This window comes from Cricetulus griseus (genome assembly GCF_003668045.3).
Source record: "Cricetulus griseus strain 17A/GY chromosome 1 unlocalized genomic scaffold, alternate assembly CriGri-PICRH-1.0 chr1_1, whole genome shotgun sequence".
Classification (NCBI taxonomy): domain Eukaryota; kingdom Metazoa; phylum Chordata; class Mammalia; order Rodentia; family Cricetidae; genus Cricetulus; species Cricetulus griseus.
Window position 1 is genome coordinate 171898234 of NW_023276807.1, and position 26876 is coordinate 171925109.

The 26876-nt window shown below is 40.2% G+C and overlaps 1 protein-coding gene across 1 annotated transcript in view; it reads left to right on the plus strand.

The window, feature by feature from the left end:
• Atxn7 (ataxin 7) overlaps positions 1-26876 on the plus strand; it is a 135516-nt gene that overhangs the window by 14791 nt on the left and 93849 nt on the right. Inside the window, 1 exon segment of the mRNA XM_035452158.1 lies at positions 17458-17546. The gene's annotated coding sequence lies outside the window, so the exon portion shown is untranslated.

Sequence of the window (26876 nt, forward strand, 5' to 3'; positions counted from 1 at the left end):
TACAGAGAAACTGTGTCTCGAAATAACAATAAAAAAAAAAAAAAGATTGCGTGTTTAGAGAAGTTCAGGAATTTCACATATAGATAGAAAGAAACAAAAGTAACTCATATTTCTCTTACTCAGATAAGACTTTATTATTAAGATTTGACATGTATCTACTCACCTGTTTGATTCCCAATTAAAAAAAAACATTTAAAGCAATTGCTTAGAGTTAAGGGTACAGACTTATAAAAATGGATAATACAGGGTGAGCATATTTTGTTAATCCTGCTGTTTCTTAGATTGCCTTCCAGGCCTTGCGTCCAAATCTATGAAGACTGGCTTCCCTGCCAGGTTGGGAAAGGAAGGTGAATGGCACTTTGGCAAGCTTTGGCTCACATGTAGTGTAGTGGCACATTTTTCCTTCACATTGAAGGCTATCTGCCTGCATCTTTATCCGAGCAACTCCGCCAGCCCTGTACACCTACTGACTGTAAAGGGAGACATTTGAAGTCATTCTCGGAGTGACTCATCAATTCTTATCAAGTCCATGGAAGAATTCTTTAAATCAGCTCTCCTTCAAAAGAATGCCTTAGTATTCTGAAATACAATAACCTCCAGGTTATTTGTGCCAAGTTACAGCAAGCTGGGGTGTGTAGACTCCCAGGTAATTTCATTTACTATGTAACCTCATAGCCAGTTGACCTGGTAAGAGGAAAAGCTCCCAGAAGAGCTCAGAGCAGATTTCTTGTACCTACTCTCTCCTTTGCAAAAGCATAGTTCAAATATGCTTGGAACTGTTGAAGAGATAGGCTGAACTCAGCACAGCAGGGTTCTCTCAGCCTGCTCATGTTTTGCTTTGGTGCTGGACAAGATCCGTGGCAAGATAAAAGAGAACAAGAAGTAATGGTGGTGGGCAGCTGGCTGGCATACACAGTAGTTTGCCCTCCTGCCTTCTTTGGCTGGGACTGAGAGGCCCCTCAGATCTGAGGAACTAGCAAAGGGAAGCTCCCCGGACAGGGAGACAACTTCTTGGAGAGGTAACTGTAAAGGAGGGTCCTTACATAGGAGCTATAGTACTGGTGGGAAACCTCCATCATCAATGGAGTGTTAGGAAAGGCAGAGTCAGAGCAGAAACAGAGCAGAAAGCCAAAGCTCTCCTGCTGGCTCTTCTTTCCTCCTTCAGTTTGCTTTTACTTCCTATTGGCCAAGCCCTCCTGCAGCCTAGGGTGAGTAACCTAGGGTTAAACTGTAAAAGTCAGCCTCTTGCAGTTCAGAGAGGGTCCAGAATGGTGAAAACTAGTCTGGGAGTACAAAGGGGATCAGACATAATCACTGGGAACATATTCCCCTCTCAGTAATCATTTTCATCACTTTCATCTTCCTTAAGGAAGCTGGTTAAAATGCAAATAAACTTAGAGAATGTGACCTGTTGATTATGACTCAATTTCATTTTTGAACAGAAAACTGCTTATTACATTTTAAATTTATTTATTTGTTTGTTTAGAGAGAAAGAGTGCGTGTGTAGTGTGACATTGTACATAATAGAGTCAGAGAACAACTTCTGGGGCTTGGTTCTCTTCTACTTTTGGGTCTCGGGGATGGATTCATGTGTCAGGCTCCGTAGCAAGTGCCTTCACCGTACCAGCATAATTAATCAACAAACAAATCTGAATAGTTCTCAGCAGAACTGGAAAGTCACCTGAAGACATTTTGGGGGTACATTTTGTTCTTGCTAGAGTTAAACTAAAAATTTTCAAACATTTTTATTTGATAAAAGAGGTGCATGCCTAGAAACAAAGGCAGAGAATCTCTGTAAGCTCAAGGCCAGCCTGATGTGTGTAGTGAGTTTTAGGCCTGTCAGAGCTGCAATAGAGTGAAATGCTGCCTCTATTAAACAAACAAAATATGATCATATTCACTGTATAAGTGATTTATATTAAAATATGAAATATAGAATTTTAGTGATACATTGTGAAGTTGTTTTGCTGTTGTTAAGGTTAAAATGTTAAAGTTGGGGCTGGAGGTTAGGCTCCATTAAAGGTTAGGCTCACAACCAAAAACATAAGATGTTAAAGTTGGACTTAAAAATCATTTCATATTATTCCTTTATATGGATTTGAAGTGGAATATATTTATAAGAAGATTTTACTCTGCTTATCTAGAACTATAAGAAAATATTTTTAGCTTATTGACAGAAAGTGTTTTAATCTAAAATCTTGATGAACATTGAGCTCTGAGAGATGGAAAGGTATTTTTCCATTTCACTGTTTTCCAGAAATTGAAAGCAAATAGAGCAGTCCTTGCCCAACTATAAGAGAGATAGGTACTTAACTGAAGCATTAGCTGGGGGTTAAAAAGAAGGAAACTGTTTTAGTCTTGTCATCCCTAAGGATGCTCTGAGGCAGCTCACAGATATTTCCCAGAAGTCTTCAGTTGCTCTGTTCCAGAATAGGAGTGATAAAGCAGCATTTAAACGCTAGACAGCAGGCAGTTGGGGTCCATGAAGTCTTCCACTCCTTTTCCACTGTGGGCAATCAGTCTTTTGGTGTCTTCTCATTGTATTGGGGATGGATGGCGCCTAGAGCTTTTATCATAGATTGATGTTACCTGGCCCCTGCTTGCATCTTTCTACTTCATCATGTCATGCTAAGCCTTTTCTCTTGAGGGTTCTTTTGCCTAGTGTGTTTGTTGACCCAAACCTCCCTACCAAAGCTTCTGTTTTGTGGTCCCACTTTAAAGGCTACCTCTTCATACAAGCCTTCCTCGGCCTTCCAATGAAAGCTAGTGATCTTATTACTTACTCTAAAACTCATGTATCTTGCCTGTCTCTTTTGACGTCCCGTTTCAGTGTATCAAAAGATTCCATGACTGTGTTCCTACTAGAGCAGTGGTTCTCAGCCTTCTTAATGCTGTGATCCCTTAATATAGTTCCTCAGATTGTGATGAACTCCAAACATAAAATTATTTTTGCTGCTACTTCATGACTGTAATTTTGCAACTGTAATGAACCATAATGTAAGTATCTATGTTTTCTGATAATCTCAGGAGACCCCTGTGAAATTGTCATTCCACCCACAAAGTGGTCATGACACACAGGTTGTGAACCAGTGTAAACAGCAGAAGAGCAGGGTTTATGTCTCTCAGTCTGACATCTGTCTCCTCGGTGCCAACCATTTGCATAGTGGAGAACGGCAAAGGGAGAAGTGCTCCTCGACACTCACCAGTTCCAGCTTGGGGCCCTTCTGCAGAATGGGGGTACTGATGAGAGTGGCTGTCACTAATTGATTGCTTAGTGTGTGCCAGACACTAAGCATTGTCTAATCAATTAAACTTAAAAGGACTTGGCTTAAGGTCACATAGTTAATTCTAAAAACTGATTGCTCTTAGTCATGCCATTTTATTATTATCTCAGGAGTAAAATCTAAAAGAGAACGTCTTTAAACTGTTATTTTATTATTTTATATGTATAAGTGTTTTAACTGCATGTATGTCTGTGTACCTTGTGCTTGCCTGGTGCCTGCAGAGGCCAAAAGAGGGTGTTGGATCCTCTGGAACTGTAGTTACAGGTGTTTGTGAGTCACCACTTTCGTGTTGAGAATTGAATCTCAGGTCCTTTGTGCTCTTAACATAGCCATCTCTCCATCCTCCTTAGGGAGAAAGTCTTTAAAACCTATGAACACGTGTTGACCAGTAGGCTGTAGAGCCTGAATGGTTTTTGTGGAATGGGGGATGATCTTAACGCAATCTCTGTGAAGAGATAGGCTACCTCTGATTCTTGGGGAAGTTAGCTGGGTCTGTCATCATCCTATGCAGATGTCCATTGCAAACAGTATTCCTCAGGACTAAAACTGACAAATTAGGGGCTAGACGTTAAAAATCTTGCAGGTAGGCCAGGGAGTTGTTCCTTCCTCTAAACTCTGTTAAGACATCCTGATAGTTTTATCTGCTGAAAACATTCTGAAAGCAAGAACTCTCAAGTTGGAGTACTGAAGGGGACCTGAAGTATACCTAGTCCTTGTGGCTTACATGTCTAGCAATGGCACATTTGCTTCAGTCTACTTTGGCACACAGGGAAAAGGACTCAGCGTTGGGCATCAGTCAGCAGTTATGCCATTTGTGGTAATTCTGCTCTCACTGTTTTTCTGTGAAAGTAGGTTGCCTGACCTGATGGTCAGCAGCCTTGCACTGGTTACATCTCTCTAGCTTTTCACCTAAATATTCACCTTTTAGTTTATGCCACATGTATAATGCCTTTTGTAGGATCTGCTTTTGGGGGGAACTCACTGCTGCTGTCCATTCTGGCTCACGGTTCTTAAATTAATACACATTGTCTATCAGAGACAACTTGACTGGGGCATAGGAAATGACATTCTTTTTTAAAGTAATGTTTTGGGGTGTACCAAGATAGTACAGTTGGCAATGCAAAAAAGGTCAGAGAGACCTTGGAGGGGCAATGCTAGTGTTACCTAGGTATGAAATGGACAACTTGAAGATCCTCTAATGTTGTATGGGAGGACGTCTGTCACATGTTCTACCTGGAAGGTCGTGAACTTTCCTAAGACGTTATCAGGTGGCTGTAGACCTGACACAAGTCCATATGCCTCACTTGTGCTAACAGCTTTGTTAAAGTGTTGAAGTACCTTCCAGTCACTCAGCAGCCCTGCTGGGAGAGAGGGGCGGGGATTAGCTGCTTTCTAGCTATTAGATTAATTGGCAGCATGAGGTTTGGTGTTTTGATACATGGTAGAAGCTCAGTAGATGTTGGTTGAACATTAATTGTGTTGCAGTTAGGTAAGAAAAGGCAGAGAAAAGTGCTAAGGCTGGCATCAGCACATTTTCTGTTTGGAAAATTAAAAGTCTTGGGATAGGCCATTTACCACAGACATGACTGTAATTAGAGGTGAGAAGTTGCCCAGTGTGTGCTGCCTGGGAGAAATGCCGATCTGTGCAATCTACTCAATTCCAGGACTCTGGTTATCTCACACTGGGTCCCCAGAGTCTAAAGCTCCAGATTTGGACCTTGAATTTGTTTGATCAGTTTATTTTCAATAAAGAAAAAGACAGTGAATTAAAATATACAAATCTTAGCCGGGTGTTGGTGGCGCACACCTTTAATCCCAGCACTTGGGAGGCAGAGGCAGGCGGATCTCTGTGAGTTCGAGGCCAGCCTGGTCTCCAAGCGGGTGCCAGGATAGGTTCCAAAGCTACACAGAGAAACCCTGTCTCGAAAAACCAAAAAAAAAAAAAAGTACAAATCTCAATAGGAAACCACGAATGTATTTCAAACTATATCTGGGTAATATTTGTGTTTTTTCTTTAGCTCAAGTCACTGCATGTTGCCACAGAGGGCATATCATTTAATAGTAATAGGAAGAAGAACTCCTGCTAGCTCCAGACAGCAAATGGGTACAATTTCATGAGACCTCTCCTAACAACAGAAGCAGAGAAAGTTTAATTGTTGCCTTTCCAGTCATTTGAAATCTGAAAGGTGGCCAGTTAGATGATAGTCTGGTTCCCAGCATCCACTTAAGGTATTCTACGGAGTAAAGATACTCAGAAGGCAATTGAGATTATTTATGACAGAAGTGGTTTGTGTAAAAATTTTACTCTGCTGGTGGAGGTGACTCAGATAGAAACATTTAAGTTCCAGATATTTAAAGTCTGTTAAACTTAGTGCTCAGGTAATGATAATTTTTTATAATGATAAATTACATTTATTTGTGTGGGGGTGTGTAGGGTGTGCATATACACACATGATATGTATATGGTAGTGGGAGGGAAATTTATTGGGGTTGGATCTTTCTACCTGTTGATCCTGTGATTGAACTCAGATCTTTAGGTTTGGCAACAATCTCCTTTACCTGCATCCCTGAATGCAAATGGTAGTTTCTAATACCACTTTCCGGTGAAGTATACTAGACAAGACTATGAATGGACCAGATATGAGGTAAATCTTTCTTTTAATATAGAGCCAGAAATAAAGAGTTCTGACTATGCACATGTACGTCCTCACCGCCTCCACACACCCTCCACAGTCACTCATGGGATGTGCGAGAAGGACACAGAGCCAACTGACAGAGCTCCCAGTGGGTAAAGCTGGAGCTGGCTAGTTTGTTCATTTTGTGGTGCTAGAGAGTTGAAGTCTAAGTTTTGCTCATGTTATGCAAGTCTTCTACCCCTGAGCCATATTCTCAGCTTAAACTAGAACCAGGTGAGCAACTAAAAAATATTATTTTTATATTATATAATTAATTATAACCTAAAATGTAAAACAAATACAGATAAATATATATTGTATTATGTAAAATAAACTAATAGTAAGCACAAATATATGTAATAGAATTTCATAATATAAGGCAAGCACCCATGAGTCCATACTGAAAGAAAAGAATATATACAGATAAAGAAATGGGAAAGAATTGACAAGTCTGTCTGTCTGTCTGTCTGTCTGTCTCTCTCGTTTTAAAAACAGAGTATTTTGCTGTGTTCTGGTGGTGCACACCTTTAATCCCAGTGCTTGGGAGCCAGAGGTAGGCAGATCTCTGAGTTCAAAGCCAGCCTCACCTACAGAGTGAGTTTCAGGACAGCCAGGAAGGAGTACATGAAGAAACCCTGTCTCAAAAAAAAAAAAAAAAAAAAAAAAAAAAAAAAAGTAGATAAATAAGATGGGATGTATTTTGTTAGTCATTAGACATTTTCATATATGTAAATCAGTATTATTTTAATCCCCCTTCAGCAGCTTCGGTCACTCCCAGTGGCCTTCTTTCCTCCTTTATACCTTCTTCTGTTTGTGTTTGGGAACTCAATGAGTCTAATTAGTGCTGTCTGCTGGAATGCAGACTGACCTTGTTGGCTTGTTGCAGGGAAGCATAGTGAGCTCCTAATCACAGAGACAGTATTTCACAGCATTTGCTCCATCCTCTGCTCTTGCATGCTTTCTGTTCCCTCACTGTTACCCTGAGCCTTGGTGGAAGGATGGAGGCAGATGTCCACTGAGGGCTGAGGACTTAGTAGTTACTTAATCCCTGCACTATGACTGGCTATGTTTTCCTGCATTAGTTGCTGACCATTGCAGAAAGAAGTATCTCTCTCTGGCCATTGCTGAGGGCAACATGAAGCTATGTGTGTGTCTTAGGGTTTCCATTGCTGTGAAGAAACACCATGACCATGGCAACTCTTATAAGGGAAAACGTTTAATTGGGGAGTTTAGTCCCCCAATTTCAGAGGTTTAGTTCATTATCTGGTGCTGGAGAAGGAGCTGAGAGCCCTATGTCTTTATCCACAGGCAATAGGAAGTGAACTGTCTTCAACATAACAGTACCACTCCCTATCAGCTTGTGGGGGCCAATTACATTCAAACTACCACAGTATATAAACATAAACTTTTAGAAGGTAGTTTGATTACATGTCCACTTAAAAAGATAACAGTAGTAGGTTCCTCTAGGGCCCATGACCTCTCTGGCCAAGGGCTTTTGACCAGGCTTACAATAATGCATGAATTCTCTCCTATGGAGGAGACCTTAATTCCAGCCCCAAACTGGCCAGCTACCTCTATAATCCTTTTTGCACCAATGGCATATCTTGCCTGGGAGATTGATATTATAGTATGCAGTTATGTCTAGGAAATAGCACTGAGGGTTTCTTCCCAGAAGCCTGCATAGCATGTTTCAATGCCATGAAACTAGCCAGCAGCAGAGACCTCTTCAAGTCAGTTTCAGTTTGATTTCTTTATGCCCTGCAAATAAGTATATAGTGTCTCCAGCAATGGTGTCTTTTCTTACTGTGTAGTTCTGGTGGACAACCAAGAACAATGGCAGTAGCTTGAGTTGTTTGGGGACTTCCCTGACTAATGACTAGAGGGGGGTATCTTGTTCCTGAGACTGAGATTTCTAATAACCCTGTCTTCTGGAGGAATCATTGTTCACCTATAGAGGGTAGCTGTGTTCTAGCTCCCTTTAAAAATCATAGTTTTTAAATAGCTTACAAAGGAGTAGGTTTCCATAAAGATTTTTAATACTTAATTTTGGGCAGGGCAGTGGTGATGTACACCTTTAATCCCAGCACTCGGGAGGCAGAGGCAGGCGGATCTCTGTGAGTTCGAGACCAGCCTGATCTACAATAGCTAGTTTCAGGACAGCCTCCAAAGCCACAGAGAAACCCTGTCTCAAAAAACCAAAAAAAACCAACAACTTAATTTTGATCACCCCCACCCTTTCTTCCCAGTTCCTCTCCTCTCCTCCCCCACCCCAGTACCTGCTTAAACCTTTAACCCTACCATTCCTCCCCACTACCTTCATATCACCTCACCCCTTAAGATTCCTCCCCCTTTCTCATTGACCCTTTCTGGTTTCCTAAATTAAACACACAAATCAAGCACTGATTTCTTAAACTGTGACTTCAAAAGTGTCTGCAATAAAAGAAAAAAATAAACAGATGAGCTTGTATCAAAGTAAAATATTTTTGGACAACAAAGGACACAATTGACAGTGAAAAGACAATCCAAGGAAGAGAAGAAAATATAGACTGTGTATCTGAAAAGGGACTGATAGCCAGAGGTTATAAGGAACTCAGTTCAGTTGGAAGAGAACAAAATAGTCCAATTTTTAAAATAGGAAAGAGGTTGGATGTACATTCTCAAAAGAAGACATACAAATGGTTAAAAGGTGAAAAGTGCCCACTGTTGCTAATCAAATGCAGATTCAAAGTGCATAAAATATTATTGCACACCTGTGAGATGTGCAAAAAGAGAAAAAGTAACAACTGTTGATGAGGATATGGGAAGGGACTTTTTCACACATTCACCATGGAAGTGAAATTAGTGCAGCTATTAATGGAAAACAGTATGGAAGTCCCCCCCATTTAAAAATACTATTGCAATGCAGTATAGTCATCTAACTACTGAGTATCTAGCCAAAGGAACAACAACAAAAAGTATGCCATGTAAACATCTGTACTCCAATGTTCTCTGAAATATAAAGAGGTAAATTAGGGAATCAACCTGAATATCCACCAGTGGGTGAGTGGTTAGTAGAGTGTGTGGTGTGTGTCTACAAAGGAATTCTAGTCTACCTTTAAAGGGACTCCCCCTTCCAGCAACATAGCTAAAATGGAGAATAGTTAATAGTAAAATAATTCAGGCACAGAAAGACAAGTGTTATCTAATTTCATTTATGTCGAATCTAAGAAAACTAACACAGAAAAACAGTAACATGACAGTCCTCAGGTTCTGAGCATGATGGAGACGGAGTGAGGAAACGTTGGCTCAAGCATTTCAAGAGTTCTGTTCTCACAAGTTTTGACTCTAATGAATGTATTACATTCTGAGGGGCTGTGGTTGTAAGGAACAGTGACTAAAATTAGTAACATGTATGTCACATAAAAAGTGGTGAACAAGGGAGATGATATGTGTGTTTCTTAGTTTCATTTTTAATCATAGCAAATGTACACGAATTGGAACATGATCACATGGTAAGTATATACAGTTTCTATTTGTCATACAGGCCTTAAAAAGCTGAAAGAAAATAAATAAAATTTAACCTGTTGGTATTACATCATTAACTATGACGAATGTACCATATTTATATAAGAACTTAGGGGAGTGGACAGTGAGACCGACAGTTCAGTGGCATGGAGTCTGAAGACCTGAGTTAAATCTCTGGGACTAGCATGGCAGAAAGAGCCCTACCTGCCTTAAAATGTCCTCTAATCGCCAAATGAGGCCCTGATGCTGGACTGTCCCCCAATAAAGAAATAAGTAAATATAAAAAAATTAGAAAAGAAGTTACCTGGAGAAACTGGATGTGGGGTAAAATTAAGTTTAAAAAAAAGATTATGTCCAGGATAGGAGTTAACTTGTTTAATTTCATCTTGCTGAGAGCCTGCAGTGAAACACCTTGGGTTCTGGGCTGTTTCTCATGGAAAATGGGGCATTTCTTCCTTGGCTATTGTATTCTAAAACCGTGAAGGTGAGTTTGCAGAGTCTGAGATCACAGCATTCCCAATGTCCTCCTGTGGAACTTGCTACTGGCATGACTTTCCCCTTTACTTCTGCCCAGTAGCAGTCCCTTGAGTGGCATTTGCTGTCCTAGTTAATCAGAGGATAAGAGAAATGAAGAACTCTCTTCTTCCCCCTCCCACGGAGTCTCAATGGGCACTGGAAATGTAGGTCACGTTGCATCACAGTAGAGAGGAGTGAGCAGGAAGGTACTCATGAAGTGCTGCTAACCCGGCCTGCCATTCTGAGTCTTCAGGAGCAAAGGTGGAGCCTGGCTAGGAATGAGATGCAAGAGCCAGGGGTTATACTCCTGTTGTCATCCTAGTTCTCATCAGTTGTAAATTCCAACAAATTTACACTGGATTTGTTTAAATGGCATCAGTTTCTACAATAATTTTTTTAGATTTATTTATTTATTATGTATACAGTATTCTGTCTGCATGTATACTTGCATGCCAGAATAGGACAACAGATCTCTTTACAGATGGTTGTGAGCCACCGTGTGGTTGCTGGGAATTGAACTCAGGACCTCTGGGAAGAGCAGCCAGTGCTCTTAACCTCTGAGCCATCTCTCCAGCCCTCTACAATAATTTTTATCTCAACTTTTTATTGTCATATTGTAGAAAATATTTGTTAATTTAGTCAGCTTTGAATTACTGAAGCTATCCTCATCTCTACACAAAAATCATTATTTGGTAATCATGTAAATCTAATAATATATTTTGAAAATGACATATAATCATAGACTTAGTGACATCTTGAGTAGCACACAGAAACCACAAATATGCTCTTATTTTAAACCCACATTTAAAGTATGCTGTTCATGGTTCTATGTTTTTAATGGGAAAATCTTACATGGTTTAAAATAAAAAAAAAAAAGAAAACCTTTACACTTTTTATTATTTTTTACACAATGTGTTGCTAGCTCCTTTGTGAGGCACTCATATTGGATGCCAAAATGTTCTGCATTACTGACAGTGTCATTAACAGTAAATCTGACAGCCAGACAAAGCTAGTGTTCTGTTTCTACTTCCTTCTTCTCTCTATCAAGACAATGAGTCAGTCTAGGTTCAGAAAGTTAGGTGTTGGTGGTGCACACCTTTAATCCCAGCACTTGGGAGGCAGAGGCAGGAGGATCTCTGTGAGTTTGAGGCCAGCCTGGTCTCCAAAGTGTGTGCCAGGATAGGCTCCAAAGCTACACAGAGAAATCCTGTCTCAAAAAACAAACAAAAAGTTATACAATAAAATGTTTAAATAGACTTGGGTATTATCTATTTGTAGCACAGTACCAAAACCTAGAAGTTGACAGTGGCCTCACTGTGCAGTTTTAGTGTTTTATCACGTGAGTATTTTCAAGTAGTCACTTTCACAGTCCAGATGCATAACCACCTTAACCCTCTAGATGTCACCCTGTGCTGTCCCTTAGGCTGTGCCTGCTTCCTTTACTACTTCCCACCTACTGCCAGCCACCAAGCTAATTTCCAGCTTTGTAATTTCGTGGTTTTGATAATGTTGCATAACATTGTTTAAAATTGGCTTTTCTTTCAACATTTAAGGAGAATTTCATTTTTAAAAGATCATTTATGATTAACTTTAAAAAGGAAAATTTTACAAGTTGTAACCCAGCATTTGATTTTTTTTTTCTAACTTCAATAATCCAAACTCTGCAGTGCCATATTTGACCAGCATGTAAAGTCAAATATACGGGCACATTGTCAATCATATCATTACCTATTTTGGCTTTCTGTTAAGGATGATATCCTGAAGTTTAAGGGAAAAAGTACTAGGAAACTTTTGTTTTGCTAACAAGTATGTACTATGATTGAAGACTGAATAGGAATTAAAAGTCCAAAAGAATATTTAATTATACGTATAATTTAATTATGTATATAATACATGGAGATAAAATATGACCATTATTTCTGTTTCATTTCATCTCGGAAAGTCTTCAAAAGAGAGAATTTTTATATAATGATACATACTTAAGTGAATGTTAATAAAAATAGTTGCATTAATTGCTTAATGTAACTCTTTTTTAAAAATTTTTCAAGACATGTTTTCTCTATGTAGCTTTGGAGCCTATCCTGGCACACACTCTGTAGACCAGACTGGCCTCAAACTCACAGAGATCAAGAGATCTTCCTGCCTCTGTCTCCCGAGTGCTGAGATTAAAGGCATGCACCACCACCATCTGGCACTTAATGTAACTCTTGTGTCATGGAATTGCTCTTCATAATTAGTGTGTCACTATGAAATCATGTATGTAATATTCTTTGAATGTGCTTATGAGTAAGACATGGAATTTAGTGGTTAGGTGAGGTCTGTGTTCAAACAGCCTCAGAGGGAACAAATCTTTCTCAGACATCTCTTTGTTGTCTTACAGAATATAGGCAGTATTCTAGGATCTGTAGGAGGGCACTTTAATGTTTGGCTACAAATGGTAAGACCATATGGCCAACCTGACATCAGATCTATGCAAGTAGATGGCAGGCCCCTAGAGCCAGCCTGTCTGTAGCTCATTGGCCGAGAAGGAGAGGCTGAGTGCTGATTCATCTTGTCTACAATTCATGATCCCAAAGGCAGTCAGCAAAGATTCTTATGAATGGGAAAAGCTCTGACTCTTAATATTTCACAAAGTTTTCTTTCAAGTCAGGAAACTATCTTTGTAATAAAGTCATCCTCTACCCCTGTTGTTTTTCCCACACATGGTGATGACTGTACCAGAAGAGTTGTTGGAAGGGGAGGGGAAACAAGCATTTACCGACTGTCAACTATATGCCAGTCACTGCACAATATTTACATATGTGTGATTATATGGAAATTTGCATTAATGACATTCACCAAGTGACATGTCAAAAATAAACAGCATACATAATAACTTCTTTTCATAGTAAATAAGCCAATTTTCCTGGACAGATTTACTTAGAAGACCTGTTGCCTCCTAAGAATGTGTAAATACATGTGTGTATATATGTATATATATGTATATGTGGATATAGATGTGTATTCATGTATAGAGGGAGAATTTAAAGAAAGTTGTGTCTATTAAATAATATATATTTATGAGGCATGAATGAATGATAGGGAACATTTAATTGTAAGAATCCATCTCTTTTCCTCCTAGTGTTTTTTATCAATATAAGAGAAATTACACACTTAAGAAAGAAACTCATTTCATGAGTGAAAACTGTTTAGCCCATCAGTACAACATGTATACTAAGGTATTACATAATTAACTATGAAATCTTTCAAGTTATAAACACAACAGAGAAGGAAAAAATTATCTCACATTCTTGATCTCACTACCTGTAAAGTGCAAGTATATGTGCAAACCCAGGAACTATGCACATGTGTCAACACCAGTTGGAAAATGGAGAGCAACTGAATTTTGTGTAGCTATGTAGAAGCTGTCAGAAAATGAGACTTCTTGAAAAACAAGTAATGTTTTGCCTATAATGCCAGGATGAGGATGAGGATGAGGCAGAAGGATCTCTGAGTCTTTCTAGCCCTTTCTGGGCTATAGTGTAGGATGATCCTGTCTCAAAAGGCCTAAAGTCCAAACAAATGAGTCACTTGTGGGTAGAGAAGGCCCTCGAACAGACTAAAGGAACTGAAATGTACCTGGGCTAGACCAGAGCTGCTGGCATCCTTCCTTGCATTTGTACTTTTTTCCCCTCAAGGTCACCATGGGAGATTAAAAAAAAAAAATCATCATCATCATCAACAACAACAACAAAAACCTTTGGACTGTGTGTTTGTAGGATCAAAGGGTGGAGAGAAAGTACAAATCTGGAATTTAGGTTTACAACTAGTATGCCACAGAGCACCATGCTTTCCCTAGGGGCAGGCCCTCTGTGGAGGATGGGGCAAACCATCAGTACTTGTGTTTGGATGTGTAGGTCAGTCTGAGAAAACCTTGGCTTTCGGCCTTTACTGTAGAAGAAAGATTGAAGGCAGTTTTCAAGGTTTCACTCTGTCCAGCTCTCACTTACAGAAAAAATCAGGTCAGAATCATGGTTGAGCTTCCTGATAGACTCACCTGTGCAGCCTGTCTCTTGATGCCTCCTGCCATGCTTTGCCTGCCTCACATGAACATTTGAAGTTTGCAAAGAAGTTAAGAAGCTTTAAGAAACAGGAAGAAAGCTTGTTCTGTTAATATTTCAAACCAGCACTGTCTTGGAATAGCTTGCTATTTCTTCCTTTGCAAGTTGTGTAATTTTGACAGACTGTATCATATAACAAGAAGTAATCCAGACTGTGTAGGTAAAGTTGCAACAGGACTCTCAGCACTCACCTAGAAAATAGGCCCTTTTCCCTGTGAAAGTCAATAGAACACTGCCTATGTAGACATGGGCTTTTCTCTCTCCTTAAAGTGAATGAGGGTCTATTTCTGAAGCCTTGGGCGTTCTGCAGTATGTTTGTTTTGTAACATCCAAGTAGTAGCTGCCTTTTCATTAGTATAACATCTGTTACTTCCTTGGGCAAGATTTTGTTGTTGTAGTTACCCAAACCAAAGGTGCTTGTAAGGAGGAAGCTCTGTATGGTCCAGTGTTGGAGCTGTGGAATGCAAGGACTTGGGGACCATATTGTGGAGGGGAAAGCCAAAGCCTCTCCTTGCTGTCCCAGGCAGAGACTATGTCCCAGTCTGTTGGGCCAGTGGCCTCTTGAACAAGCTTCACTCTGACCAGTGTATTTGTTCTTTTATTCTCTCCTTACTGACTGGCCCCTTTCCTGTAGACTAGTGAGCACACGGGCTATCCCAGTCTAAGCTAATCTAGACCCATTTCTCCCAGTTCCTGATTCTAAGGGGAGAGTGTTGTAGTTCTGAGTTGAGGCTTTATGTCTACTTTGTCCTGTGACAATTAATTCGGAGCCCCATAGTACACATATGATGGCACTGGAGATTAAGGCAGCACTTAATAAATTAAAGCCTGTGTTTCTCAGGATTTTGCGGGGGAAATGATGTCTTTTTTTTAGTAGTTTCTTCTCTCCTGCTTCTAACAAACCTTCATATAGAATAATCCTTAAAAAAATTAAGTGCTTACTGCATAAGTAGATATTGAATAAATAAAGGTTTGAAGGCTTAGGTCCTAAGAATGTCTCTGTAGCCCATTGCTTACAGTTTATTTTTGCAGAACAAAATTAAGTTGATGCTGAGGCAGTTTCAGGTGCTGTAAAGGAAGTGAACCAACACCCAAGGTCTGGATTCTAGTTCCAACTCTAAACCATTTCTCTGCTGAACAATCCCAAGCAAATGATGACCTGTCTCCATCTGCCTCCCCTCTAGTAAATGAGATCATAATGCCAGCACTTTGAACAGGGCTGTTGTGAACCAGATGAGAGAATTTATACAAGCCTATGTGTTTTTCCTACTAAAATCCCTGACCCTTTTTCTAAGCAGGGAAGTTACTATTTTAAAATGATTGTTAGTCAACACTACTACCTTTTTCTGTAAAGATAGGTTTCCTGTAGAACATTTAAAAAGATATTGACAAATAAATGGTGAATTCTTTTAAAACCAAATTATCTCATTGAAGATTTCATCACATCTAAGAGCTGGTGACTGACTTCCTTGGATGCTTTGGACATAGCTGGAGTATCATGCTGGAGAATTGAGAAATGACTTTGCCTAGTAACTTAAGTAAGGTCCAGTGAGAGCTGATGTACCAACTCTAGTTTGCTCTGAAGGAGAGAGGAGAGGAGAAGGTCTACTTCCAACTTAACACCTATATTGACCGTGTCTATTATGGTTGTTTGTAGATAACTGTGAGTAAAGATTTTTTGCATACCTATAAAATGCTTACAATGTAAAGGAAACAGTTTTGGCTCAAGACAGACATTGGAGGAGGTAGAAGCTTTTACTAGAAGTAAGACAGAGCAGTAACAGTATCAGAAAAATTAAAGGATAGAAGACTGGCAAAGGATCAGAAATCTGGAGAGGAAAATATCTGGCCTGTGAAGACAGGAAGGTGCTTCAACATTCCTGAGTAACATTTTGAGAGTGAGACTGAAGCTAAAGGGAGGGGAGAAGAATATAACTCAAGAATAATTTAAAAGCTATAAATATAGTTTGTAGTAGTGAGCAAAGCATGACATAGAATTTTAGTGATTGACTTTCTGGGATAGTGTATTCTCAGCACCTCAAGGCATATAAATATATGGGTTACATTTTGATGTGTCTGAAAATAAAAGCTGGACAAACGGTATTCTCATCACTGCTCTTATTATGTGTCCAGTGGAGGCTATAGTGAGAGAAGTGCATTCAGAGTGAATTTTCCCTATTAAGTCAGCCTGCATGTTTTGTTTTGAGAGGGGGGTCTCACTACGTTGCTCTGGCTGGCCTGAAACTATGCAGACCAGGCAGGCCTCCAACTCACAGAAAGTTCAGCCTCTGCCTCCCATAGTGTGCCACTATGCCTGGACTGCCTGTGTTTTATACTCTGACGGAATGTGCCTACAGCTGGATCATTGCCTGTGTTTGCTATTCTCTTTTGTCTTCTGCTCTCTTAGGTTGAATACCATCTTAGTTTCTATCTTTAGTTTGTTAATCTTCAGTCCTTCAATTCCTTACCTCACTGCTTCTCAAATTAAATTTTATCCCACTCCATTTGTCCTGTAATACATACATATACAGGAATATCATGGAGGGCATAATTTCCTTGTGCTTTTTTCTCTCTCTAAGACAGGGTTTCTCTGTGTAACCTGACTATCCTAGAACTCTCTCTCTGTAAACCAGGCTAGCCTGGAACTCAAGAGTTCTACCTCTCCATGGTACTGAGATTAAGGGTATGCACCACCATCGCCCACCTCTTGTAATTTTTAGGAAGGTGAATTAATTGAGGTTTTCTTTCCTATTTAAAAGTTGCATTGCTTTTATATTTTGTGTAATTGTAAAGGGTAGAGTGAGCATTCCAGATATTTGGCATGCATGCTTGTTATTTTAAAGCTATGATTTGACAGGTTTCATAAAGAACAGACTTTCAAATAGCAATTTTAAAAATTAAGTGGAAAATCATTAGTGGAAATGTCACACAATGATTTTTAAGCCCAAAGAGGCTGTCTCTGTGGACATATTGAATAGTCATTTGTTCCTAGTTTATTGTAAATATAGTGAATTAAGTTAATTATAAAGATAAATTGCATTTGTTGGTGAATTGGTAGGGTGCCTTGAATTTTTAGCAGTTTGATACTTCAAAATACATGTAATAGTTTAAAACATGTGGCAACTAGTAAGACTGTAGATTTCTCCTGGGCAGTATTGACAAATACCTTTAATCCCAGCCCTCAGGAGGCAGAGGCAGGGTCAAGGCCATCCTGTTCTACAGAGTGAGTTCCAGGACAGCCAGGGCCACACACACAGGAACCCTGTCTTAAAACAAAAACAAACAAACAAACAAAAAAACAAAACATAAAAACAAAAAAATTAAATTCTAATAAGCTTTGTGTTCACTGTTTCATTCCTTTGCTTTGTTTTTAAACAGAATTAAGAAGGGAGTACCTCTACAATCTCAGCAGATGAAGATTCACTGGTAAATCAATCAGGATTTTTGGCCTACGCTCCAAAGAAAAGGTAACTATTTTGACATATCATAGCTGAATGAATATATTATTTCCAGTTCTTATAGAATTTTAGTGTCACAGAGAGATGCTAATTTTTATGACTTAAGTATTTGTGCAGGATTTACCATGTTAAGCATAACTTTAAAGACATGAACTTCTTTAGTGACAGTGACTATAAGGCAGGAGTACATTGCTGTTGGCATTTACTTCTTAGCACAAAAACTACTGAACAATGCCTCACTTTTAAAGCTTCAGGAATTTGCTTGGGTTTTTGTCTTGAACAAGGTCTCTCAATGTTTCCCTGGCTGTGCTGGATCTCACTATTTAGACCCGGTTGTTCTGGAACCCATAGAGATCTGGCTGTCTCTGCCTCCTGCTGGAATTACAGGCATGCACCACCACCATGCCCTGCCTTTTTCAAGAATTCTTTCTTTCTTTTCTTGGAGGGTGGGGGGCATTTGAGACAGGGTTTCTCTGTGTAGTCCTGGCTGTCTTGCTCCGTAGACCAGGCTGGCCTTGAACCTGGAGATCCTCCTGACTTTGACTCTCAAGTGCTGGGATTAAAGGCCTGAGCTACCAGTGTCCAGCCTGTTTTCAGCATTCTTTAGAGACAGCATTCCCAGCTCTCTCCTAAACTATGCCCACTCTTTCCATAGTGTTTTGTCAAGTATGTTCTTGTGGGTTCCCCCCCCCAATATATCCAGATTCTCCAGCACTCTCTCTCTCTCTCTCTCTCTCTCTCTCTCTCTCTCTCTCTCTCTCTCTTTCTCTCCCCTCCCCCCCCCTTCACACAGTGTAGACTGATAAAGATACAGTTAGGCACAGTTGGGGTATCTCACACTTGGGGTATCTGGTGCCTTTCCAGGCTGACAGGGAACTCTGGAACTCTTTTAAGAACTGTTTGTTTTTTTTTTTTGTATTTATTTTTATTTCATGTACATTGCTGTTTTGTCTGCATTTATGTTTGTATGAGGCTGTCAGTCCCCTTTAACTGAAGTTACAGACAGTTTCAAGCTGCCATGTGGATACTGGGAATTGAACCTGGGTCCTCTGGAATAGCAGTCAGTGCTCTTAACCACAGAGCCATTTCTCCAGCCCCAGAACTTTGGGGGCTCTTAAGTGGTCCTGTAGGTTTATGGTCATAGCACACACAGAATAGCTTCGTACTAAATTCTGCAAATGTATTTGATGAAAAGATGGCTAAGTTTCACAAAATGTGAAAAAAAGGTGAGAATTCTTGGAAGAGCTTAATTTTTCACTACATTTATATATGGTGTGTATCTTTGTGTATCTGTCTGTCTGTCTTGTGTTTGTACGTACTCATGGATACATATGAAGATCAGAGAAGAGCTTGAAGGACTTTTCTTCCATTTTGTCTAGAGATCTAAGCTCAGGGCATAAGGCTTTGTGTTTGCAAATGCCTTTACTTGATGATCTAGCCCCCTGGAACCCCTAGAAGAATTTAGATTAGTAATAAAATAACCACCATTCCATCTACCCTTGAGGGAAATCGATGGGGTTGAGGGTGGGAGTGTTACAAGTTACAAGTCAACTTAAGATGGGTCACTAAAGAACAAAACTGAATGGAATTCAAACAGGAAGAACTAAAGAAATTTCAGCCTCAGACATAGATCAGGATATACTTAGGCAACAAATGCATAGTTAATCAGGTCCTAAGCAAGTGTAGCAAAAACGGGAAACATTTTATACAACATGCACATTCATCTGCAAAGATAACACTTTCACGTTACCACACAAACCTGAGCTTCAGAAATGCCGCAGTTCTGTATTTAAAATACAAGGATCTGGTCACTTGTGAAACTCATGCTGTATAAAACATACCCTTTAATATGCTAGCTCTGTGTTGAGGGAGCAGACAGACAGTGGTATCCGTCCAGTGAGCATCATCATAGTCATTACAATATGTAATATTTATTGTGAAATATTGGGCAGATATCAAAATTAAAAAAAAAAAAGAGGGGATAGGGCTCTTTCTGTATTGTGGCTGGCCACTGGCGGTAGTGGGGTCGGAGAGGAAAAAAATTTGAAAAAAAATACCGGAGAAGCTCCTGATGTAGAGATGTTTACCAGATCCTACTGTGCACAGAGAGATTATCTTTTGAGAAAGAAGAGGAGGGTAGGAGCTATTCCACGGACTATATGACTTACACTCTTGAATATTGTACTGATGGAAGCATTATATGATGCTGTGGGAAAGATTCATATAATACCAGCAAGTAAATAACAAGGAAGAAGCATCACACACTTAGAAGTGTACTGGGCAAACAGAAAACAGTCACGTGGGCCCGATGGACCTGTGAGAACTGTTACGTCCAAGGCCAGTCTGAAGTGGTGGCTTCTTCATGTGCAGGAGTCCTAACCCCAGTCCCTTTCTCTCTATCAGGCAGTATTTACAGAGGGGCAGTTGATGTGTTATGATATCTTTTAGGCACAATGGTGACTTGTTAATCCAAAAGAATACAAGGTCCTCTTACTGAATTCACAGTTTTAGCCAATAAATAAAAGTTGCATGTATTTGTTACATACTGTATATTATTTTGAAATACATACATTGAACTGACTAAATTGAGTTAATGTTGCCACCATAGTTGATCTTCATTTTATATTGAAATTATTTAAGATCTATTGTCTTAGCAGTTTTTTTTTCTGTGTCTCCCCTCCCCCCTTTCTCTGCTTTTGCTTTTAAGTCAGGGCCTCACTGTGTAGCTCCTGCTGACCTGTATAGACCAGGCTGCCCTTGAGTGCTGAGATTAAAGTTTGTGTCAAAATGTCCAACCCTGTTTTAACAGTTTTCAGGCATCCTTACATTATAGAATCATTTTCACTTAGCCAACATTTTGTATTCTTTAATTGACATTACTCCTAACTTTGAGGATGTTTGGAAATCACCATCATTTGTTGAGTTCAACATTCTTTAGGTTCCAGAAATACATGAGATATTTCCTGTGACTTACTCCCTTCTGTCTTCATGTCAACTCACTACATATGTGGTGGCTGACGTTCTCATTTTGACAGGACCCAGAGTCAATGAGTACATATACCTGTGGGCATGCCTGTGAGGGAGAGTCTGTATCTGGGTTAAACTAGTGTGAAGACCCATCCAGAGTGTAGGCAGCAGAATCCCAAGGGTGGGGTCCAGGACTGAGTCAAAAGGAGAAAACAAGCAGGCTGCAGAGATGGCATCTGTGACCAGCTTCCGTGACTGCCACCATTTCTTCTGTGTTGCAGTGGACTATATATCTGAAGCTGTAAGGTGGAAAATGAAACAAAGCAAAACAAAAAACTCTTCCTTTCCTCATTCCATAGAATGATACAAGCAGAAATCACTGGGCCATTTTGGTGGGAATGGGAGACCAGAATGCTGAGAGAAAAGCAGACAGTGGAAGCATGGTTGTGGTTTCAGAAAGGAACAAGGACCCTGGATGGAACTTGGCTAGAGACCGTTCATGTTATATTCATGCAAAGAATCTGACTTCGTTTTGCTTGTGTTCTGAGAACTTGTATGAGGCTGACATGAAAAGTAACGGAACAATTTGTTTGACAGAGGAAATTTCAAGATAGGCTACCATTCAGGCTGTGCTCAGTACTCACTCCAGATTTACAGTGAGGAAGAGCAACAGGTGGAACAGAATGATGACAACTCTGTGTGTAGTTTCCAGTTTAATGTTTATAGTTAATGGACCAGTCAGTTTGAGAATAGTTGTAGTCATTAAAGAGATTAGTACCATTAACAACTCTTGATACACTGGAAGTAAGAAAGGTGCTTTGATTGGCCAGAGAGATGGCTCTGTGGTTAAGGAAAGGTGCCTCAAGGACAGGACTGCTCAGTGAAGGATCCACCTAGTGAACATGCAAATTTGTTTGAAGGAGACAGCCCCATTGAGAATGCTGTAGAAAGGGTTCTCAGTTGAAAACACCCCTCAGAGGAAGTGTCTTCCCAGGGTTAGCATTTGAAGGCTGATGCAACTCTGGTTCAGTGTGGCCATGATGATCCATCCTAAGCTGGCAGCAGAACTTGACAGTGTCACCCATGTGGTACTGGTTTTGTAAGCATGGAAGACACAAGATTTGAGGGAGTCATGGAGTCCTACACCATAGTTTCTGAGACATGCTGAGAGCAGGGAGTGTGAGGCCCAGTGGAATCCCCTGCAAGAAGATCTCGAGTGTCTACTGCATGAAACTTTGAAGACAAAGACCAAGTTTCCTTGGAGATCCTAGGATATTGGAGATGTCAGAACCTCGGGATGTCTGCTGAGGAAAGCTACAGGCATGGAATTGAGCTGGTCTAAGACAGAGAGTCCTGGCCGGGTGTTGGTGGCACATGCCTTTAATCCCAGCACTTGGGAGGCAGAGACAGGCAGATCTCTGAGTTGGAGGCCAGCTTGGTCTCCAGAGCAAGTGCCAGGATTGGCTCCAAAGCTACACAGAGAAACCCTGTCTCAAAAAACCAAAAAAAAAAAAAAAAAAAAAAAAAAAAAAGACAGAGAGTACTTATTACAGGCAGCAAAAAGCTGTGGGGGAGGGAGGGACTATACCCATCTGGTTCCTTCACCCCAGATGTTGGACATTGAGTACAAGGTTTGGTGTTTCCCTGCTGGGTTTTAGTTTTTCTAAGGCATATGGTAATTTTTTTAAATGTTTTTGAGAACCCTCTTATCTTGTTTCTACAATGGCTGTACTATACTTTACCCTTCAGTGGCAGGGCAATGATAGAAAACAGCAAACACAAGTAAATACAGTATTTCTTGTATTAAATGATGACTGTAAGAATGATAAGGCAGGATTAGGAGGATGGCAAGTATTGTACAAGGTGGGGCCTGACTTTTTCATTGGCAGTGAGCAGGGTATGTCTCTGAGAATGTGACACTTGGCCATTGATGCTAAAAGAGTAAGCTGTTGAGTTCCCTGGCAGGGATACTGCAGCTGATGGAAAGAATGAGGGCAGAAGTATGCATAGACTGTAAGGAGACAGAAGAGGCGGCTGCGGGTGAGCGCCAGGAAGAGAGTGGTAGTGCATGAAGGCAGGCAGGTAACAAGAGTCTGCCCTTAGAGACCATAGATGGGCTTTAGCTTTTATTCCAAGAGAAGCCAGGACCAATGTCAATTCTCTGTTAATAGAATCATTGGGGCCACTGTGGTATAGTAAGATAGGCTACAAATAGCAAGATAAAAACAGTGAGCCTAATTATACAGAGGCTATCGTAGTTTCTAGACCTCCAAAATTGATAAGGGATGCAATCTATACCATAAGGTCTTCTTCAGTGATTCCTAAGACATAAATGCCTTATGTTAGAAGATAAAATTGTTGGAGTCAGACTAAATTATGTTCTGAAATTCTGCTTGCATCAATAGCTTGATACCTCAGTTGTAGAACTAGCAGGCAAGTAGTATATACAATGTGTATCTATTGAATGAAGGGGTGAGTCTCACCCTGGGCATGCTGTTGAGGGGTAATTGGATATTTCATTACATCACTCAGAATAGTACACAATTTACAACTTATAAGTTGTTTATTTCTGCAATTTTCCATTTATTTTTAAATGGAGGTTGTCTGCTAGTAATTGCATCCATAGAAAGTGAAACTAAGGACCAGAGGAACTACTGTATTATTTAGTCCTAAGAGGAACAAAATACTGACATATACTCCACATTGATATCTTGAAAAATTGTGCTAGATGAAGAAAGCCAGAAACTAAAGTATTGCATGGCTCCATTCACATGAGATGTCTTAAACAGGCACTTCCATGGAGGTAGGATTTCTCAGTGACAGAGGAAGTTTGAAAAGTATCTTTATGGGCTTGGGGTTTCCTTGTGGGTGGTAAAATATTGAGGAACATCATGATGTTGGTTGCACTACACTGTGGATGTAATAAAATGCCTTTAAATTATACATTTAAAAATTTATTTTTATTTTATTGGTGTTTTGCCTGTATGTATGTCTGTGAGGGTGTTAGATCCTGGAGTTACAGACAGGTGTGAGCTGCCACATGGGTGCCAGGAATTGAATCTGAGTCCTCTGGAAGAGTAGTCAGTGCTCTTAACTGCTGAACTATCTCTCCAGCCCCTAAATTTTACTTTTTAAAATGGATAGAATGGTGAATTTTATTTTATGTGAATTTCACCACAATCCTAAATAAATAAATAAAAGATGATAGTAGAACTGGGGAGATGGGCCAATTGGTAAATCAAAGTTCTCAATTAGGATCCCCAGCAAACATGCAGAAAGCCAGGTGAAGCAGTGTGTGCCTGCAATCTAGTGCTGGGGTGTGGAGACAGGCAAATTCTAGGCTTTGCTGGCCAGGAAGTCTTAGCTGAAATGGTGAGTGGACAGTGATAGAGTAAGACACCCAACAGCAACCTGTGGCCTTCAAGGCACACAGACCTGCATGCACCCCCCCTCCCGCCACACACACACACACACACACACACACACACACACACAGAGAGAGAGAGAGAGAGAGAATATGAGAATGTATAAAGAAATAAAAAGACAATGGTAGTTATAAAATCTTCGTGGCTGAATAGTTTATATCCTGGATATAGTTGGCTTAACTAGAATAGAGTTTGTAAGAGGGAATGGGGTGAGGAGGTAGACAGGCTGAGTTGGGTAGTGAAGGACACTGGGCCAAGCCAGGGCATTCAGCCAGGTCAGCAGCTGGAAAGCACTGCAGTACAAGGGATAAGGGAACTAAAGGAAACATGGTCTTTGGCAACCGTACAAGTTAAAAGCTGTGTTTGAGGACAGAAAAGGGGCTTCTGAGTCTATGAAACCATGCTATTGCTGTTCACTGGGTGGAGCTTTGTGGCCATGCAACAGAGCCTCAAACTTAGTTTCTCCTTTTACAAAACAGCTTTTGGAAGGGTCTGATTATAAGAGTATATTGTTTAAAATATAAACAGTATATGAAGTCCCTTTAAGTGTAAGGAATTAAAGTTTGTTATGCTGCTTCCGTAAGTCTAGAGTCACCAGCACTGATCTCTGCACAGAGACAAGCTAAGGCTTGTGCCCCCCCCCCCCGCCCCCTCGTGCTTTCCTCTGCCCTCTTTCTGTGCATACCTGTGTCTTCATTACCTTTTCACTGGTGTGGGCATATGATAATTTTTTTTGTTGTTTTTGTTTGGGTTTTTATTTATTTATTTATTTATTTGGTTTTTCGAGATAGGGTTTCTCCTGTGTAGCTTTGGAGCCTATCCTGGCACTCGCTCTGGAGACCAGGCTGGCCTCAAACTCACAGAGATCCACCTTCCTCTGCCTCCCGAGTGCTGGGATTAAAGGCGTATGCCACCAACGCCCGGCATGGGCATATGATAATTTGCACATTGCTTTAAAGTTTTTGTCTTGGTTGTCTTTCCACTTCTTTTTGTTGGACTTCAGTATCACATGCTGTACTTTTATTTGTAAAAACAACAAAAAGTTAAAAACTAGCCGGGCGTTGGTGGCACACACCTTTAATCCCAGCACTCGGGAGGCAGAGGCTAGGTGGATTTCTGTGAGTTCCAGACCAGCCTGGTCTACAAGAGCTAGTTCCAGGACAGCCTCCAAAGCCACAGAGAAACCCTGTCTCGAAAAACCAAAAAAAAAAAAAAAAAGTTAAAAACTAAATTTCCCAGACTTCTGTTAGAGGACAATGAGTTGCATCATGATGACCCATGTCTGTAATCCTAGTATGTGTAAGGTCGAAGCAGTGGTGTCAGAAATGTGAGGGCATCTTTGCAACATAGTGAATTTGAGTTTCCTTGGACTTCATGAGGCTCCCTGGGCTTTATGTATTAATAAATAAATCCAAAAAACAAGAGTATGAGATACCATTTTAAAAAATCATGAAATAATAAAACATAAAAATTTCCAACATTACTGAGCACTATGTAGCAGCACTTTTCTAAGCTCTTTTTTCCCCCAATTATTTTACTATTTATGTGTATGGGTGTTTTACATGCATGTACATCTGGGTACTCATGCATGTAGTACTTATGGAGGCCAGAAGAGGGCGTAAGATGCCTTGGAATTGAGTGAGTGATGGTTGTGAACCACTATGTAACAGAAGAGCAGAAGCCTCTTAACCTCTAAGCCTTCCTTCCGGTCCTTTGTAAGCCTGTTAATTCGTTGGCTCCAGACAGCAATCAGTTATAGTAGATCAGTGGTTCTCAACCTGTGGGTCAAGACCCCTTTAGGGGTGGAACAATCCTTTCACAGGGATTGCTTAAGACCATTGGAAAACACATACATATTACTTAATAATTCCTAACAGCAAAATTAAAGCTATGAAGTGGCAACAAAAGTAATTTTATGATTAGGGGTTACAATAACACGAGAAACTGTATTTAAGGGTTGCAGCATTAGGAAGGTTGAGAAGCACTAGTGGTTCTAAACACTATGCCCTTCTCCTGCCCCTAAGGCAGGCAATGGCAGAGATGAGCTCCAGGACTGTTATTCCCTCTAGCCCTTAGCTGTTGTGAAGATTCTGTAGAACTTTTTTTTTAAAATAATTTATTTATTTATTGAGACGGGGTTTCTCTGTAGTTTTGGAGCCTGTCCTGGCACTGCTCTGAAGACTAGGCTGGCCTCGAACTCACAGAGATCCCCCTGACTCTGCCTCCCAAGTGCTGGGATTGAAGGTGTGTGCCTTCAACGACCTGACTCTGTAGAACTTTTTCAACCAAAGTCAATCATACATTCTTTTGTGAAATTTTCCAAATTTAAATGTGGGCTTAAAAAAAAATAACCTTGTGGCATGCAGTTCAAACACTATTTAAAACACAGTTTGATAATTTTGTTTTGCTTTTAGTATAATCACAATCTTGTGTAGGCATCAGCTATCTCTAGTTCTACACAATACTTCTAGCCTCTCTCCAAGGGAGACTCCATTCATATTACACAGTGACCCCTTATTTTCTCTTCTCAGGCCCCTGAAAACAACTAGCTTCCCTTCTTCTCCAGTGGTTTGTTTTGAGTAGTTCACATTATAATAATAATGATCGTAATTATGTTAGCATTCTGTTGCTGTGACAAATACTCAGAAAAACAAATGGAGGAAAGATTTGTTTTGGTTCCTGATACTGGAGGAGGTTTTGATTCCATGGCTTTATGGGTCCGTTGTTGAGGAGCCTGTGCTGATATAGAACATTATGATGCCTAGAGGACATTTCAGAGCAAAGTTGCTCATGGTATAGAATCCAGGAAGTGGGACAGAGACAGGTAAATGCTCCCAGAGCACTACCCACCAACTATAGTTTCCATCCTTTGCATTCAGCTGTGAACTGGTCAGTGGACTCCTTGAGCTGAGGTACCCGGGACCAAGCCTTTTAGCACATAAACCCC